The following is a 19,774-nucleotide window of genomic DNA, read 5'->3' as shown; positions in this document are numbered from 1 at the left end:
CAAATACCACTGTTTCTACAATTTAAATCTTTTTCCCAATTCACAACAGAGAAGGAAATCACATAATCAGTAGTTTCAAGTTTATTTATCCAACAAGATTTCTTCAGAACCTTCTATACGCTCTTTCTGATTTATATCAAAAGTCGGTTGAGAAACTGATGAATCATGTAATTCTCTTCTGCCTGCCCTATGATCCCCTCTCCGGTTCTTCAAGTGTGTGACCAAATTTATACACAGCATAAAAGTTAGCTCTCAGGAAACTAGCCTAGATGCATTCATCCTCACTCTTTCTTCACTTGAGCAATTTACCCATTAATATGTATTTGTATTAAGAACTCTCAGCCTGCAAAGTTCAAAAGTTCTAAAATTATAAAGTGAAGGAACTAGGAATCAACTTTCAGTTTTTCTGCTGCAGTCACTGCTCCAGATATGGCTCCGAGGAACCACCAGAGGTCTCATCAGGTGGGCTTCACTGAAGCAGCCCTTCTGCAGGAAGATGGAACAGAACACCTGGAGGGTTACCTTCAACCCGGTTCTCCTCCCTCCACCCACTCGGTACCCGATGCCCCCTCCCTTTAGTCTGGTTGCTCCCATTTCCCTAGTAACACATTCATTACCCCAGACTTCCTAGAGTCTTGAGCTCCAGTATATTCAATATTTTTATGATTCCTATCCCTAGATTGTCTTAACCCTGAATTAACATTCTCCAAAGAACTCCTGCCTCTCAGTTAAATAATCAACCTCCAAAATCCCCAAGTTTAACACAACGTCTGCTTCTATCTCACACCTGTCACACTTCAGTGAGAGACAGAGGTGGAATGAAGGCTGTCTCATCTAGTTTTTCAGGGACCCAGCTTCCTTTCATCTGGTGGCTCCTTCACACAGTAGGACTCAGAATCCTATTCTAAATCCTCTGCCTGCCCTCTGTCTCCCTCTGCCAAAGAAAGCAAACACAGAGGATTATGCATGAGAGGGTAGGAGGCCCAGATTGTACTCAGCTCACATCATTTCTATTAAATACTCTCTATGATGATTAATTCTGTGTATCAACTTAGGTGTTTTTTGGATGATATTAACATTTAAAGGGTGAACTCTGAGAGAAAATTTGCCTTCCACAATGTGGGTGGGCCTCATCCAATCCGGTGAAGGTACACATACAACAAAGAGGCCAACCCTCCTGAGCAAGAGGGAATTCTCCAGCAGACTAGCTTCAGATTTCATCTGTACCACTGGGTCTCCAGCCTGCCAGACCTCACTGCAGATTTTTGACTGACCGTCATCTTCCAAAATCCTCCATAATCTTGTAATTTAATTCTTCATAATAAATCTCCTTCTGTCTGCATGTTCCTTTCAGGACCAATACAACCTCTGCTATTCCTGAGAGACTCCTGAGAACTAAGAGTTGTTTTATTTATATCCATACCATGCTGGGGTACAGGTCATCTGTGTGACTGTCTGAGGTGCCACATCTCCAGACATGTCATGCAGTCATTGCCTCCAAATATGAAACTTAAGGAGAAGCGTCATACTCAGTGTTCTGAGTGGCCCTATATTCCACCCACTAATGATTTAACTGTTATTAGGTTCTAGGCTTACAGAGATCAAGATAGACAGCATAGTGTATAAGTCAGGAAGATCCAACAGGAAAATGAAACCTATCGCAGCCTAAAGAGCAAGGCATAGAAAACTTTAGCCACAGATTCCACAAATTCATCTGGAATTTTGCTATCTGTCTGGAGAAGCTCTATTCTCCTCCTATCTCAGCTTGAGGGTTAGCACTTTGAAGGAGAAAAAAAGAAAAGAAAACGAACAGAATGGAAACCAATTTGATTCCACCCTCCACATTCTTATCCGAGCAATGGTCACAGAATGGCATAGCTGTCTGAACAGAAGAAAGGGCAAAAGAATGAAGGCAAATATGAAGGTGGGGAAAAGAGGAGCTGGGCTTTCAAAAATCTACAAAGTGCCATATTTATCATATAATAAGATATTTTAACAGACACTGTACGACACAAAGAAACCATCTGGAGAATCAATTGGTCCACATGACAATAAAAATACATAAGCACATCCACGAATTAAAGAAAACAAAGAGATTAAATTTTTTGCTTGCTTTGGGCTTTGCTGGGGAATCATGTGGGTGACTTCTACTACAAATATATATTTACAAATAGGTATCTGGACATACTTCATTAAGTTCATTGGAAAAGCATTGTCAATTAACATCCTCCCTTTTATTCACCTTCCCTTTATTTGCCCTTTAGCAAGATGCTTTCCTCTCCTTCCTAATTTCTTGGCACCCTATTAAATTCTGTACCTAAGGTGGGTGCTCACATACTTCACCCTAATTCCAGCCCTTATTTTCCTTTTCCCTAGGATCAAGTTTAAGTTTCAGAGGCTTACAGAGTTGTGCCAAGATATCAGAATGAAGAGAATGGCTGAAGATGTGGGGTTGTCATCTGTCAACATCAGCATTCTTTGAGATGCACCTTGCTTACCCAGTTCTGGGTGATTCATCACTTAGATTACTCACACGTCATCCTTTGGCCTCAACCTCAAGACCTTTCAAACTTGGCCCTTACTCAATCATTGGTATGCTCTTTCCAAGGAGCTCAGAAAACAGTCATCTGCTGGTCAATTATTAGCACTGTCTAAGATACTTTACTACTCTGTCTTGCCCTTGGATGCATGAAAAGTTGTTCTACTCTTCCCTATGGCACAAAGAGATAGGCAGGAGCCCTGGGCGGTTGACTGACAGCAATCTTCCTGGACGTATCATACCACAAATTTTACACTTGATGTGAGGCTGGTCCTCTGCAATCCATCTACTCTCCCAGGTGCCACCTGGAAAAGGAGGCACAGATCCAGTGGGGTACTGATAAATGTTTTAACTACCAGCTCTCCAGGGTAGAGTGGGGGACTGGTTTGTAGCATTTGCCAATTTCCAGAGAGTAAACCTCTTACCCTGGTTGATTTCAAGTTACCAATGTGCCACCAACAAGCTCATAAAACTAAAAGTTTAACTATTGGCTCTCGCAAGCTGGAACAAGGCAGGTCCAGCACACTACAGCACAGGCCCCCTCCATTTCAGAGCCCCTGAGTTTTCTGAGGTGTCAGTGATCTTTGTAGGGTTGCAGTCAAGGAAGGCAAACAGTCAAGTTCAGCCTCTCGGTTTCAGTGACAGCCTTATACCTAGTCTCTTATTTGCCTTCTTATCTTCTTCCTTCTCTGGGTCTGAAATCAGGAGCAGAAAAAACAACACTTTATCTAATCTTCCAAATCCAGTGTTTATTATTGATTCCTAGAAATAGAAATGGATTAGCCAAGGATTTACCTCTTCTGTAATCTGATTTATCTGTGTTTCCTTTCCCTAAGGCAATGAAGACAGAATGCATAACTGTTCAAATGGAGGAAATGGTTTAGGAGATACTAAAGGAAAAAAAAAAAAAAAAACATCAATTTATATCTCAATGTACATATTATTCCAACACATAATCTAAATAATCTCTAAAAGATTGGTAAAAATAATGATCTCTTATTTAACAATTTATCATTTATTTGCTCAACACAAATTTATTGTGAGCTATTACATCCTCATTAAGTTTCAGGGTCTGTGCTAGGTAGCAGATAGGTAAAAATGAGTAAGGTTGCCTATTCTTGAAAAGTTCATAAATCTTGCTGATATATTCTCTAATCAGAATATTGGTTAAGAGGGACACGTGGGTGGCTCAGCAGTTGAACTTTTGCCTTCAGCTCAGGTGGTGATCCTGGAGTTCCAGGACCAAGTCCCACATTGGGCTCCTGCAGGGAGCCTGCTTCTCCCTCTGCCTATGTCTCTGCCTCTCTCTTTCTGTGTCTCTCATGAATAAATAAATAAATAAATAAATAAATAAATAAATAAATCTTTAAAAAAGAGAATATTGGTTAAGATATTTATATATACATACACACACACACACACACACACACATCCCATATATATTGTTTCTTATAAACCATAGTTCTACAAATTATATACACACTACATATAAACGACATATATACACTATATATATATACACACACACTATATATATATATATATATATATATATACACACACACACACACACACACACATACATAAGCTTATATAAGCTTAGGTATCAAACTTATCAAAACTTATTAAAAAAAAAGAACTTTTCCTAAAAATCTTTAGAAGAAGCACAAAGGAGAACTCTGCGTTTAGGAAGAGGCTTCTAGAAAGCTGGCAATGCTCTAGTTCTTGATCTAAATGGCAGCTACATTGAGTTCCTTTGGTAACTATATACATCCATAGCTTCATGTACTTTTTATTAGGTTATTTTGTTATTTTCAATCCCCCCCCAAGTGATTTTGCCAGTTGACTATACCAAGAATTTTTCTTTTCATAGCTCATAGTTTCAATCCTAAACATAACCTTTTTCTAGGTTCCCCAGCTAGTTGAGATAATATTCCTGAGGATAGTTGCTTTAGAGACAGTATCTTTGAGTGTTTTTCCTAACAAATATGCATATTTAGCTCTGATCTTTTCTAAGTAAGGAATGGGTATGTTTTATCCTCACCAACAGGATGTTAAGTTAAATTGTGCTGGGATCAGTGTTCATGATGGCTCATGATGGCACAATCTCTTGGGGATGAATATTCCAAAACTTTAGGGTAGGAGAAAGCACCACATTTACTCAGGACAGGCAACAATCCTGCTTTTCCACAGAACAAGGATTGGGCTCGGATCTTAATTCAGACCTATGCATGGAGGAAGGTTGGCCCAGCAAGAACAGGCAGTGACCCCAAGAATTAGGGCATGAGACAAGGATATTCCTATAAACTAAAAGGGAAAGCAACAAAAGGGAAATGTGCAAAAACTTCTTAAAGCCTTAGATCAGCGAGCACTCCTTGATGTTCAAAAGGGCTTGATGTTCAAAATCAGATTCATGACTCAGTTACTTAGTAACTATGTGACCTGAAGCAACTCACCCCACCTCTGAGTCTGTTCCTTCCTCTGTGGAAAAGAGAGAAAGAGAGAAAGAAAATAACAATAAGTACTTTCAGGGATTCTTATGGGACTATGATAATATATGTTGAATGCTTGGTAAATGTAAGGATACATTATTACAGCAATATATTCATTTAAACAAAATTTTACAGTCAGGCAATTTGGATGTTTTCAAGGTTAAATTGTTGGCATTTTACTTGGAAACTCTCCGGAAGCCAACAATGAATTTATTATCCAGGGAGAGATGCTTTGTACATACTTTTTGGGTTGTTTAATGGGTGGCGCTAAAAGAAACAGCCAATAATAACCAATTTACAGATCCCATCTAGAACAGACATTATGCAATATCCATTTATGTCAATAAAAATAACTGAGTATAAAATATTATTTTAAATTGCTTTAAGTGGAACTTCTAACTCATATTTCTAAAATCCATGGAAATACTCAAACCCACATGTGTGGAAATCATAAGGGAAATTTTATATTCTACTGTTCTGTCTTTGTTCTCACGTCTCACATCTTCCATGAGACGGTGAGAGTAAACTCTAGCTAAAAGCTCCACATCTTACAATAAGGACAGTAGAGTAGTCACAGAGCAACCAACTAAGTGTCAGGAACTGGGTCTCAAAAACCTTCTCCTCAGTCTTTGACACAGGCTATCTTCACACTAATTCTCTTAGTGTACCTATACTCCCTGGATTTTACTACCTGGTGTCCCAAAAGAATGGTGAGGAGGAAATTTTTCAACTCCAGGCCATTCATCCCTGACTCATAAACTTTCATCCACAGGTACAATGCACTCATTGCATTCCCTCACTACAGCCACCTCCACTGCCTTCCTCGCTCCCATCCACCCACTGCACTAATGCTCCTCCCAAGCAGTTTTCAAGTATTATTTTCAGGGATTTCCTCAAATCCTAAATCTTTACATATTTGGAATTTCACATGATTCCAATGTAGGAAAAGGGCAGAAGGCCCCTGCCAATACTACTACAGCCTCATGAGTTTAGTAATGAAAAAAGTAACCTCACAATTTAAAAATCCTCTTCATTCATCAATCAACAAACACTACCTTATTAGGTCACTATGTCCTGCACTATTTTACATAATCCCCTTTTTCACCTATCAGTCCTAACCCTCTTCTCATTCAACCACTCACTAGAGAGAACTTCCCCAACAATGTGTGTGAAGTAGATTTCCTCCTGACTGTCTCACTACTCTATCACATCACTGTTCAATTCTTTCTCAATCCCTATCTCAATATAATTGTTTAGTGATTTTATTTTGTGTTAGTGGGTTTTTTTGTTTATAAACAAACAGTATGAAGGTTGCTCAAACAATTAAAACTAGATACCATATGATATAGCATTTATCCATATGATACCATATAATACAGCAATTCCAGTTTGAAGTATTTATCCCAAAAAAACCAAAAACACTAATTTGAAAAGATACATGCATCCCTATGTTCATTACAGAACTATTTACAACAGCCAAGATATGTAAACAACCTAAGTGTCCATCAATGGATGAGTGGATAAAGAAGATGTGAGACATATTTAGTTATATAGAGACATAGATGTAAATATATATATACATACGCAATGAAATAAAGATGAGTGGATAAAGATGTGAGACATATATAGATATATAGAAAGAGACAAATATAAATATATATATACATACACAATGAAATATAAATACACACACACACACACTCATTAAAAAGAATGAAATCTTGCCATTTGCAACATGAATGGACCATGGACTCTGAGGGCATTAATGCTAAGTGAAATAAGTCAGAGAAAGACAAATGCTGTATGATTTCACTTATGTATGGAATGTAGAAAACAAACAAAACAAAATTCATAGATACAGAGAATAGATAGGAACCTGTAAGAGGAGAGGAGGTTGGGAAGTGTGTAAAATGAGTGAAGGGTGTCCTTCCAGTTGTAAAACAAATAAGTTATGGGGATTGTAATATAGTATGATAACTATGGCCTATAGCATTGTATTGAAAATTTGAAAGTTGCTAAATAAGCAAGTCTTAAAAGTTCTCATCACAAGAAAAAAATAATTATAATTTTTATGGTAACAGATGGCCACTAGACTTATTGTGGGTGATCACTTTGCAATGTATACAAATGTCAAATCATTATGTTGTACACCCAACACTAATATAATGTTCTATGTCCATTATACATCAATTAAAAATGTTGATTGAATGAATAAATAAACCTGAGGACCAATCCAGTATAGATGGTGGGATAAATTGAATTAAATTAAATAATGAAACAGGAAACCTCCTTCTTTTGTTCCCAAAGATACTTCCTGACTCAGTGGTATGGAGACAAATATTTACAACTACTAGGGGATTTTGATTTGTAGCATTTTCCAATTTCCTTGACAAAAAATATTCCCACTGACCAACTACAAGCTACTGGTATCACTGAATGAAGAGTTGGTAAGAGATGCACAGCAGCACATCACTATATAGTATTTCCACCATATAAAACACAAATCATCTCAATAGGTGAATTTACTAAATAATAGCAAAGTATGGCAAAATATTAGGAAGCAATGAGTTTTGAGTGTATATTAGTTTTTAAAATAATTTATTTAATTGTAAGTTTAGGGGCACCTCGGTGGCCATGGAAACACCTCAGGGAGGGATCCAGGCAATTCCAGTCTTCTTCACTAATCAAGGCCACAGCAGAGGAGATGGCAATGGATTCCCAAGTGATAGCTCTCAACCTCTCACAGAATCATTGTCTCACTTTTTGTCAGGCCCTATTACTTTGGGGGTCATATTTTAAGCACTTCATGTACTATAATAGGGGTTTATAAACAAATCTGAGATATTAATCCCTCTTCTTCCGTGAAAAAAAATGCATTAAGATTTCCAATTTAAAAGCACATGGATGTGTGTCGATTGGGCATTTGCCTTCAGCTCAGGTCATGATCCCAGGGTCCTGGGATTGAGCCCCACATTGGGGCTCCCTGCTCAGAGGGGAATCTGCTTCTCCCTCTCCCTCTGTCTGCCACTCCTCCTGCTTTGTGCTCTCTCTTGCTCGCTCTCAAATAAATCAATGAAAAAAAGTTTTTTTAAGATTTTCATTTATTTGTTCATGAGAGACACACAGAGAGAGGCAGAGACACAGGCAGAGGAAGAAGCAGGCTCCTTGTGATGAGCCCGATGTGGGACCCTAGGATCACGCCCTGAGCTGAAGGCAGATGCTCAACCACTGAGCCAACCAGGCATCCCAAAGATTTTCAAATTTAGAAAGGAAATTTGGGAACATACCCAAATAGACTGCTCTATATAAAGTAGGGCCCCCTCTTTATGTGTGGGGGAAACATTCCAAAACCCCCAGTGGATATCCAGAACCATGAAGAGTACTGAATCCTATATATACTATATTTTTTCCTATATACACATACCTACGATAAAGTTTAATTCATAAATTAGGGGATCCCTGGGTGGCGCAGCGGTTTGGCGCCTGCCTTTGGCCCAGGGCGCGATCCTGGAGACCCGGGATCGAATCCCATATCAGGCTCCCGGTGCATGGAGCCTGCTTCTCCCTCTGCCTGTGTCTCTGCCTCTCTCTCTCTCTGTGACTATCATAAGTAAATAAATAAAAATTTTAAAAAAAATAATTCATAAATTAGGCACAGTAAAATATTAAGAACAATAACAATACAATAAAACAATTATAACAATATACTGTAGTAAGAGTTATTTTTTTTTTTGTAGTAAGAGTTATGTGACTGTGGCCTCTCTCAAAATATCTTATTGTACTGTATTCACACTTCTTATTGATGATGCGAGATGATAAAATGCCTATGCGATGAGATGAAGTGAGGTGAGTGACTCAGGCATTGTGACATAGCGTTGGGCTACTATTGACTTTCTAATGCTTTGTCGGGAGGAGAATAAATCATCTGCTTCTTAACAGCTGTAAACCATTGGTAACTAAAACTGGAAAGCAAACCATGGATAAGGGGGGACTACTGTATATTTATATGCTTTTTATTTTTTGAACTCTGGCCACCAGAGGGCACCAAAAATTTTTATATGTGAAATAACATTTACTCAAATTAAGAACAAACTGATATCCTCACTTGCTGAGATACTGGAAACTATTAGAGTCCTAGATAGCAACTTCACTTCAAGTTTATGTGGGGAAAAAAAAATTGGTGATTTTATTTCTTAAAACAAAAAAGCATGAATGGATGAATGTTCCTATTTATTTTTAGAGAATTTCAATATTTTATGATTATACTGCTGAAATTTCATTTTTTATTTCAAAGCTTCAATATTAACCTTCATAGTAGTTGAATCTCCAGTTGGTTTCACATTGATCTATTTAACATATGTTATTAGAAAACTCCTCGAGGCACCCAGGGGGCTCAGTGGTTGAGCGTCTGTCTGCCTTTGGCTCAGGTCATGATCCAGGGTCCTGGGATCGAGGTCCATACTGGGCTCACACAGGGAATCTGCTTCTCCCTCTGCCTATGTTTCTGCCTCTCTCTGCTTGTCTCTCGTGAATAAATAAAATCTTAAAACTCCTCATGTTCAACACATTATGCTAGCAATTGTCACTCCTAAGGCATAAATAATACAAAAATGACTGTCTACCTGTATCAGCCAGGGTTCTCCAGGAAAACAGAACCATCTATGTACGTGTGTGTGTGTGTGTGTGTGTGTGTCTGTGTGTGTCTGTGTGTGTCTGTGTGAAGAGATTTATTGTAAGGAACTGGCTCATGCAATCATAAAGGTTGGCAAGTCTGAAAGCAGTAGGGGAGGTTAACAGTCTGGAAATTGAGGAAGGAGTTGATGCCATGGGCTTGAAGCAGAATTTCTGCTTCTTTAGGAAACCTCAGCTTTTGCTTTGAAGGCCTTCAAATGACTGATGTGAGGCCCACCCACACTATCAAGGTTAATGTCCTTTACTTAAAGTCAACTCATGGTAGATGCTAACCACATCTACAAATACCTTCACAGCAACCGCTAGAGTTTAATTTAGTTACCAAGTACTATAGCTTAGCTAAATTGACCCATAAAATTAACCATCACATTGCCTTAAAACCTTCCTCTCTTGAGATTATTTCCAAAGAAAAACTTTTTTGAAAAGTTCATCAAAAATTACTAAGCTCCAAAAAAAAAAAAAAATTACTAAGCTCCATTGAGAGAAATGTATCCATATGCTTTAAATTCATCATGATATTGCTTTGGGAAATCAGCTCACCAGGATTCTTTCTAGTTCATATCATGATACATCACAATCCAATATGAGTAGTGGCAAAGGGGAAGGGAGGTTCTGTCCTATGCTCACAATTCAGGGACCAAGGTTCTTCCTGCCAACCTTGTGTGGTTTCCTAGAGCCCTCTCCAATTAGCCAGGGAATAAAAGAGAATTGCTTCTGGGAAGCTCTCTATACCAGTCTGGAAATGGTCCTATCATTCCTGCTCCCTCACCATGGCCCAGACATTCACACTGCTACACCTACCTCCAAGGGAGCCCAGAAAATGTGGTCTATCTGGGGGCTCAGGAATAAGACAACAACACAGGTGGTTAGGGATGACTAGCATCTTTACCACAAATAGTGCTTTATTTTACAGAGATTTGGGGACACAATTGAAAACAGGGAATCCCTCCTAAAGAAAAGTGAACACAGAAAACTATACACATAAATCTTGAGATCAAAACCACATCTCTCTCTTAAACTCTTTCTCCATGGAAGACAAATGGTCAAGATGGTGGAGTAGAGTTGAAATATGAGGAATTTAATATTAGAAACTGAGTTTTCAGAAATTATCCTATATGTGGGCACCATGGCATTAATAATAGAAATGCAGAACCAATGATGCCTGCAAAAGCTAGGCTAAAGTCTGGGTATGATGTGCAAACCTGGGATAGGTTTGTTAGCATGGTGGACTTGCTCCTCCCATTTATCTATCCATTTCCTTCGCCTTTACCCTTCCTCCTTCCACAAGTGTCTCCAATTATGTCTCTTTCATGAAACCTCTTTGCTTCAGGTTACACTAGTTTCTTTCATTTTGGACCTTATTGCCTCTCTAGCTAATATGAAATATTTGGGGCTGTGACAATACTTTCCTTTGTGTTTTTAAGTAATTGAAACAATTATTCAAATGAAGCTGGTCTCCATTTTGGTATACCTTGTGTTTAGTTCAGTGTTGGACCCATAAAAGGGGATGAATATTTGTTACTTGATTGGTTTCCATTTCTGGAGGGATGTCTCCTGAGAACACACAGATATTAGTTGGGAACAGGAATTGCATGAGTTCTCCTCCAGCATATACTCTCTCAAACAAGGATCATCAGGCTTACCAAGGGACTGAGTATAGTCACTTGAATAAAGTGCTGAAGACATTCTTTTTAATCATATTCACTTTTTTCCCTTAAACACTCTTATATAGACTTCCTGATGTCCAAAAAAAAAGGTAAATATGGTCTAATACCCCAGACTGAAATGAATATGGCAAAGGCAGCATTCAAGGACTGATTTCCAGGTTTTTGCTCTTCTGGGCCCCAGATGGAAATAGCTGTTTTCAGATAGCATCTTCCCAATCCAATCACCTACAACAACAGGAGGAGCACATTTTAACTCAAGAACTTTGTGACAATAAAAGGTTTAATTTAGATGGAATGGATCAGCATTGTACAATGAAAATGATACTTTTTTAAAGATTTTATTTATTTATTCATGTCAGACACACACAAAGAGAGAGAGAGAGAGAGAGAGAGGCAGAGACACAGGCAGAGGAAGAAGCAGGCTCCATGCAGGGAGCCTGATATGGGTCTTGATCCGGGTCTCCAGGATCAGGCCCTGGGCTGAAGGTGGCGCTAAACCACTGAGCCACCCTGGCTGCCCGAAAATGATACTTATTTACTTCATTGAGCAAGGCGTCCCATTATATGGACATGTGGCAGAGCAAAATGAATAAATCCTAAGGATCATGAAATACTCAGGTTTCTGAGTGAGTCCTGTGGCTGGTATCAGGAAGAAAGTGCCCTACTCAGGTTGGCCCCCCTGGTGGCCCCAAAACATCTTAGTCTGTTGGAGCCAAAGAATATTTGTCACACACCTTCTATCATACCTGCCCATGCTTTTGTCTACTGAGTTAATAAGACCTATTATACGCAAGTCAAGCCTTAGAAGCTATTAGCATATGTCTTTGGATGTTTGAATTAGAACAGACCTCAGAAACTATCCAGTCTAATTCTCTTTGGTTTTCTCCTAGTTCTCTATGTCTACTATTACACTGTCTATAAAAACATCTCTGCAGCCTTTAGATATGGACTTCTAAAGGGAAGTTTTCCATGACTCATCCACCATTAATAAACACTAAATTAATAAATACTAAGTACTCCACCTAGATCAGTTTTTCCTGATGTGTATTATCTTAAAACCTTGTATTTCTTCTTTAGATACTTCATCCCAAATGTAATAAATACTTGTACAATTATTTGTTTTAAAAAGATACTTATTTCACTTATTGTACTCTATAGTTCACTAATAATATAATTATTATATACTGAATATAAACAATGATCAGTATACAGAGAAATTCCAATATTAACATCCAATATTTTCCTCAATGCCTTTGGTAAGTATCTTCAGACAAGGATGATTTAGAGAATCATCACTATTGGGGTTCAATCCAGGCCCTATTTCTTTTGTCTCCTCTTTATCCAATTTCTGTTTCCCTTCTGGTTTTATAGACATGCTCCAGAGTTCACTTCCTTCTAGCAAAATCGTTATTCTTACTATCTGCTGGTGGGTTTGCTCAATGTTCCATTTAATATCTGCTCTTAATAGTTATACTGTGAGAGTGGCTGTTTCACTGCTCTCCACCCTATCTACAAATGCCATATGCTACTTGTCTCTGTTCTGAGTCCTCTGTGTCCCTTGGGGAGCATCCACACGATAGATCTACACTATGTTGAGGTGATAGAGCAGGCTTTATTTTCATCACATTTGAAGAGGAAGTAAAGCAACCTAGTGAGAACACAGTTGAAGACCCCTTCTGGAAAGTAATAGGGATGCCATGCTTACTGCTCCTGAAATAGCATCAACTTTCAACCTAGAAGGTGTGGCTGAGGGGTATTTAACTCTCATGCTCATAGCAAGTGGGCAACATTAGCACGTGTTATGTATCTCAGTATCTCTATGGGCAATCTAGCAAAGTATCAGGGAAAAAAATTCTTTCTGAAATGCATATAAAAATTACATCAGTGGCAAATGCAGAATACCAGATATTTCAGAGGAAATTTTTCTTCCATGCTTGTCAATTTGATGTTTCTGCTTTCTCAGATTTTAAAGCTGAGGTGTCTCAGCTTTTTTCTCGGGAGAAAAGAAATATTTCGTATTTTCATAAATTATAATATTCACATAATAAAGACTCTAAGTGTTTGATCTCAATAAATGGAAGAGTTTACAATACTCTTTCATGTGAAGACACTCGTGCCATCGCACTCTGAAGTGAACAGAATCATGGTACGCTCGTGACAAATGCACTTCTCTGCTCACTTATCTCTGGTTTATGGTTTGGCACATTTTCTAACTTTAATCCATTAATTCAGTTACTATACAATCTCAACCGGGTCAAAACCACAGGGTTCAATTGACACAAATCAGTTATAGCTTCACTCTGTTTTATAACACTAAAACTTCATCTCCACAAGTCCTCCTACAAATCCATGTCAAGGGTCATAGGTGAAATCAGACAAGATATTTATCACAACTAATTGAAAAACAACTCCAAATGCATGTCATGTCTTCGGTCAAAAGCACTAATTGCTACAGGAAAGATGATGTGACTTAATTGGTTTACAAATCTTATAAGCAGCAGTGATAGAGACTTTCTTAACACCACTTACAATATCATGAATTTTCAGAAAATATACAAAAGCTTTTGACTAAATGAATTCAAACTGTCTTTTAAATAGTACCTTTCATGATGATAATCATGCTGTATGATGTGCTGTAGTTATAATTCATCATTCAATACAGAAATTTAGCTCATTTGACACCACCTAATCAAGATCAATACTGCATTTTTTTACTACTTTTATTTCCACCTCTGTCAAAACCAACAAGTGCAATAGTACCTGTATTGAAGAATTTAATAAATGTGTAGTAAGGATTTTGTCTCACTGTAACTGACTACATTTCATGAATCACTTTACTTCTAAAAGTTTTCAAGTTTCCTAACCATAGGATGTACTAAGTGCTATGGATAATATAAAATGAATATCAGACATGACCCACTGTGTTGGTCAGAGTTCTCCAAACAAACAAACTAGTAGGATCTATCCAGAGAGAGAGAGAGATAGAGAGAGAGAGATCTATTTAAGGAATTGGCTCATATGACTACGGAGGCTGAGAATCCCCAAACTCTGCATCAGCAAGCCCCAAGAGGCCAGTGGAATAAATTCCAATCTGAAGGTTGGCAGCCTCCAGATTCAGGAAGAGCCAATGTTTGAGTTCGTGTCTGAAGGCAGAAAAAGACCAATGTCCCAGCATAAAGCAGTCAGGCAGAAGGAGTTCCCTCTTAACATTCCTGTTCTATTTTGGTCTTTAATTATTTGGATGAGACCCACCCACATCTGAACTGATTGAAATGTTAATTTCATCCAGACACACCCTCACAGACACAGCCAAATAATATGGGGCCAAATGTATGGCAACCCAGTGATCCCTTCAAGTTGACACACAGAATTAACCATTACACTCATATACTTAAAAAGCCCATTATTTAGGGAAGAAATAAGACAAACAGAATCAGTAGTAGCAAACAATGACAAAATGGCATATAATTAAGTGCTAAATCAAATGATAATGCCTATAATTCCTATAGAGCTTCAGAAAGAGAATAATCAGAGAATTTCTGATTAACTAACTGCATAATAAATATGTTTTCATTTGTCTACAAGGGATTAAGTCCAAAGAATTAAAGAGTAAATAAGGGCTGATTGCTCACCAACAAAAAGAAACAAAAAACAAAATGCCTAAAATGACTTAAAAATGAAAAAAACACAAGCAGAGACAGGAGGGAGAAAAATAACAGACTGCTTCAGCATTTTCCTGTCTGAACCTTGATAACATTTTATACCTCAGTGTGAAAGATTGCTTTAGCTGAAAGAAAAAGGCTTTTGATGTCACATATTCCCCCAAACACCTGCTGGTCTTAAGTGTTTCAGCAAATAATTCAGCCTGCTGGGAATTCTTGGGTTATAATTTTTATATTCATAGCTTCTCAAAACTTTTTAGAGGTTTTCAGCAGAAGAAAAAAACAAGTGATACCAAGTCAAATGATCTCTGAGAGTATCTGATATTATTCACTGCCTTAGGTTGCTACCCACTACCCACCAGATTCTATTCTTTCATGGGCAGCATTTTAATGGAAGAGGTACGAGGAATTACTCACAGTTGGTTTTTTCCCAAGGATTAAACAATGACATGGAAGCAATTCACTGGCCAACTTTGACAGCAGTTTTTACTGGGAACGAATAATAGAAATTATTATAAAAAAAGTTTGACAATATCTCCCGTTTCTTGAGGATATGAATCCCAAACAGCTTCAGAATTATTGAAATGTCTACAGCTGAAAACCAATTACCTCCCTTCAGTTTTTTTCTGTTATATTTATTATGTTGAAACACAATAGCTGTTTCCTGTTATTACACTTCAGTAATTCTAGATCAACTCTCCAATCTGACATAACCACAATTTTTAGCCAGGTTAACCTAACATAGGGTAATTGAATGCTCCCTTTCTGCCAACAAGAATAGCAAAATGTATTCCATTTTTCTTGATTCTGCAAGTTTTCTTATGACAATAATTTTCTAAATGGTCACTCCCTTTACTGGGATCTGACAGACTGAAGCTGTTCTTTCTCTAGAAATTTTCCTATCATTCTAGAGAAGCCTCTCTCACCCATGGAAGCTTGGACACGAGCAAGTGGAAATGAGCATCCTTATCTCCTATGACCAGTGCTTGGCATATAGGAGATCCTAGAGCTCCCATGGCCCAAAGTGGTTGCCTGGAAGCCGTAGAATTGAGAGATCTAAAGAATCCAGTACTGGGAGAAATAAACCACAGAACCCAGGAAAACCCACACATGCGGAAGGGACTACAGACTTCAGACTTCATTCAAGAGGAGATCCCAGCAGGAAACCCAAGTTGACTAGGTGAAGTTACCTATACCCTTGTGGATATGAGCTAAAGAAAACCAGGCAGGGAACAAGCTAAGCACTCAATGGAGACCAAGAATAGAGAAGGTTGCCCAAACCAGAAGACTATCTCCACACTGCATTAAACAATTCAGTCTTCTCTAAGAACAAACATACCATCTTGGAGAAAGATAAAGAGGAAACCTCATGAGAGGTAGGGAGGAGTCCTAACAAGGAGATGAGCTATTTTATTCTACTATACTTCCTAAAGACTAATCACAAAACCTAAATCAATCACAAAGAAATGCTTGTTAAACCAGAAGAGGTCAAGTTACCTCTAACAGGCAATTTAAGTCCTAACACACTCATGCTCTCACTAGCTGCAGAACTGGGGTATCCAGAGCTAGATAAGATCAATTATAGCAAATGAAAGAAGCAGCATATTCTGTGCAATTTTGTATTTCAGAGTAAATTTTAACCCCCAAATGCAGAAACGAATAAGATGAATTTCATGTCTTCCTTGAAATCACACTCTATATGGGGAAAATCCCATAAAAAATAGTGTAATAAATGGAAAAATAAAAATATGTATAAGGACAAAGTTAGCAGACATTGATAAAATGCATGTGAAAGCTCGGAGGAGCATAAGAAAAGGTTTCCTGGAAAAGGATGCTATATTGGGTTTCAGAGGATGAATAGGAGATTATCATCACAGATTGGAGAGAGTTCCCTGTAGGTAGACAGAAAAAGTTACAGAAGGATTGAAGAGCTAAGAATGTTCATATTAGTGTCACTGGAGCATAATAAAAAAACTTAATTTTCAAACGGAATTCCATTCACTGGTAACTAATATTATAGCTTAGAGGATAAAACTACTTTTGTTTCAAGATGTTAAAATTGGTTTTTTTTAATATTTAATAGTGTACTCAGTGTAATGGAGAAAAAAAAAAACTGCAGTATTATTTAACCAAAAGAGTTAGAAGTGACATTTCAAAAATAAATTTGTAAGATTATTATTCTTGTCCTCAATCCAGAAAATATACTGCAGATGGCTACAAATGTTTATTTCTAAGATGTAAAAAATGAGATCTGTTTTCACTCTTTACAGTCTCACAATCTTTTGTAATTTCTAGTTTTAAAGAACTATAAGTCTCTATACAGGAGGTGCTCAATGTCACTAATTAACCATTTTATTTTGAAGCGTCTTCTCAACAACCATAAAAAACATGTTTATCTTAATGATTTTGTGTCCTACTGACAGTATTGAATATTTTTAAAGCCATTATGTTACATATTCTTTGTAATTCTTGCTCAAAAATTATAATGCACTATTTTCTCCAAGTGGAAGTTTAAAAACCAGTTATGCTTCAGATAATCTTAACAATATTTTTATTGGTCAATTTTTTTAGGTGGAATTCAAAGAGTAAGCTGAAGAACACAACCTTCATTTTATAGGAAAGAACTTTTAAATCATGTCTAAGACTGTAGTTGCTGATCTTATAAATACATGTACAACCTGAAGGATTCTAGGAAGGACCTCCTGCCCAAGTATATTTCATCTACTTGCCAGGGTACCAAGGATGCTTTACTAATGATTCCTGGCTTTGGATTTCAAAGACATCTTGACTATCATTAATCCTGTATTAAGTCATCAGTATCCTGTGAGGGCTAACATTGAGATATTATCAAAGAACAGCTTTCAGCATTTCCCAGCAAGTCTTTGGTACATGATAAAGGAATTCCATGCTCAAATAAGCTTGAGAAATACCAAACATTATTTTTCTTAGACAGTCACAATATATATTAGTGTATAAAAAGCTCTGAAAACACCAACAATTAGGAAAAAAAAAAAACTTTTTTTAATACTCAGCTATTCCAAAATTCAGGCTTCATGAGAATTAACAATAACAGTAGCTGAAAGCAAGACACCGAAAATTAAACAAAAAAGGGGGACAAGTGAGGAAGGTCAGAAAAGGAGTGCTCAGATGGCTAAGAGCACTGAAAGGCACTGGTAGCAATGAATGTGGACTGCTCCTCAGAAGAAAAAGAAAATGGATGTATTCAGCTCTTTTCCTTGGACGGGTCCTAGGGAAGATCTAGCGCTTCCGGAGAATAAAATTCATTTGGTCTAGACAGTTTTCATTTTCTTGGAAGTGGGTCTTCACAGAATCACCTCTACTAAGATGCATTTTAAGATGATGTCACTATTATCTAAAGACAATAGAAGAGATAGTCATAGGAGACCCATTCCTGCACTTGCTATATGGAGGAAGTCAAGAACATTGTCTCATTTAATGCCCCTTATATAAAGGACCACATTGAAAATGCTTTTGAGAACTTAGTGCTAAAAAACAAACAATTTTGCCTTCCCTGAGGACCTGAGATATTTCCTCTTTTCTGACAAGAAATATTATGTTTTTCTATTTGCTTTGATTACCAGGAAACCCAAAGCTAAATGTCAGAGCAAATAAAACAACCACATATGCCTAGGAGGACTGGATGTTTGGGATCTTCTTTCTACTCTTATTGATATGGACTTCTCAGTCATGATCCTCTATTTCTCATTCCCTGTTAATTTGTTGTTTGCGCTTGTGATAAACCACCGCTGGCTTATCCAAAGGCCACTTGGGAATATGAGAGCAGACAGGTAAAGAGATGGAAAGACAAATCAGGACAGACAGAAATGACTGGCTCCTGCAAGATCTATACAGAACACAACACCAGTACCTTACATGGGATCTAGAATATTAATGCCTAAGTATTTTAAACATGTTTAAGTGAAAAAGTGTTCCCAGATAATACCACATCAAGATCTCCAGGGATATGTGTTTCTTACTGAAATATATGTCTAGGATACTAAGGACAAGTTAAGGCTTCCGACTCCCACCAGTGCTTGGGATGAAGGGATTCTATACTGGGGGGAGGCTAAGGAGTAACCCTGGAGTGACAGTGAGGACATACTAGAGACAGGCCAGAGAACCTGACAGGTAATTCCAAACAACTCTCTCTCTCTCTCTCTCTCTCTCTCTCTCTCTCTTAAAGATTTTATTTATTTATTCACGAGAAACACACAGAGAGAGGCAGAGGAGAAGCACACTCCCTGCGGGGAGCCCAATGCAGAACTCAATCCTAGGACCCGGGATCACAATCTGAGCCAAAACAGGCACTCAACCACTGAGCTACCCAGGCGTCCCCAAGGGAGACTCTCTTATGGATCTGCATAGGTCTGGGAGTGAGCTCACCTCTGCAAAAAACAGGCTGACCTATCAATAAGGCAAATTCAGGATGAAGCATGACAAGAGAGGAGGCAAACACACACACATGAGGCGAATGTGTTTGAGGGATGGGGCATGAATTTGGAAAGAAAAGCACATATTATCTATTCAAAACACCTTTTGTTTTGAGGAGGAATTGTAGGACAAGGCATTTGTGTTCTAAAGGGCTCAAAAGCATGTTGATTGGTCACATACATATAGTTGATTGGTCACATACATAAACCACAGTGAGATGTGGCTCCTGAATAACATTGCCAGCTTTGTTACCCAACAATAAGCTGAACC

General features: G+C 37.9%; 1 long non-coding RNA gene across 5 annotated transcripts in view; it reads right to left on the bottom strand.

Moving 5' to 3' along the window:
- The window catches only part of LOC140621280 (uncharacterized), an 82,428-nt gene that overhangs the window by 55,324 nt on the left and 7,330 nt on the right, over nucleotides 1–19,774 (bottom strand). For 2 of the 5 annotated variants that reach the window (XR_012021005.1, XR_012021003.1), the window contains exons 2-5: nucleotides 11,367–11,615; nucleotides 11,195–11,277; nucleotides 4,996–5,020; nucleotides 3,335–3,429 (exon numbers count right to left, since the gene is read on the bottom strand). This is a non-coding gene — a long non-coding RNA (uncharacterized lncRNA). Of the gene's footprint in view, nucleotides 1–3,334; nucleotides 3,430–4,995; nucleotides 5,021–11,194; nucleotides 11,278–11,366; nucleotides 11,616–15,469; nucleotides 15,542–19,774 lie in introns of all 5 variants that reach the window. The other 3 variants (XR_012021006.1, XR_012021007.1, XR_012021004.1) reach the window with 3 other exon arrangements.

This window comes from Canis lupus, chromosome 30, assembly GCF_048164855.1.
Source record: "Canis lupus baileyi chromosome 30, mCanLup2.hap1, whole genome shotgun sequence".
In the NCBI taxonomy this organism is placed as follows: Eukaryota; Metazoa; Chordata; class Mammalia; order Carnivora; family Canidae; genus Canis; species Canis lupus.
Note: the sequence above shows the minus strand (reverse complement) of the source record. Positions and strands in the feature narration are given on the sequence as shown.